Source organism: Porites lutea, chromosome 4 (genome assembly GCF_958299795.1).
Source record: "Porites lutea chromosome 4, jaPorLute2.1, whole genome shotgun sequence".
In the NCBI taxonomy this organism is placed as follows: Eukaryota; Metazoa; Cnidaria; class Anthozoa; order Scleractinia; family Poritidae; genus Porites; species Porites lutea.
Window position 1 is genome coordinate 49528172 of NC_133204.1, and position 768 is coordinate 49528939.

Sequence of the window (768 nt, forward strand, 5' to 3'; positions counted from 1 at the left end):
GACATGGCTGCTAGCCGTCCGAGCGTAGTATTATACGCGTTGTGAATTGTGATAATAATAATAATAATAACAATAATAATGAGACATTTACAAAGCGCCTTTTCCCAGGGTTCAAAGGCGCTATTTACAAGTTTTCAACTTTATATAAAAAATGTCCAGTGATCCAGCATCCCTTATATGCTGAGAAAAACTGTTCCAAAGAAGTGGCGCAGCAACAGAAAGAGCATGACTGCCATAACTTTTTATGTTAAAAGCAGGTACGGCTAGCAGATGTTTCTTTGAAGACCTAAGATCCCGTGCTGGGTGGTAACTTTGAAGAAGATCTTAAATAGCAGGAGGAAGAAAGAAAGTATTTTAAATTTAATCCGAAGATCAATCGGGAGCCAGTGGAGATTCATAAGAACAAGTGAAATATCACAGAACTTTGGCGAAAGAGTAACAACACGAGCAGCTGCATTCTGCACACGTTGGAGCTGTTTAATCACGTTCTTAGGTAAACTATATAGTAACGAATTACAATAGTCAAGCGTTGATGTAACAAGAGCTTGAACAAGAAGCTGGGCCGGGCTGCATCAAAGGTGAGATGTTCACGAATGAGGCTAATTTTACGGAGATGATGGAATGCTGATTTGCACATTGCTGTCACCGGCCTAAGGAACCATACTCAAAGATTCGTCAAAGAGAACTCCAATGTTACCCGCTCTTGGTGAAGCCAGCACTCTCTCATCACAAACATGAATATGTGACAAAGGGGGTCGAGCACGGCAG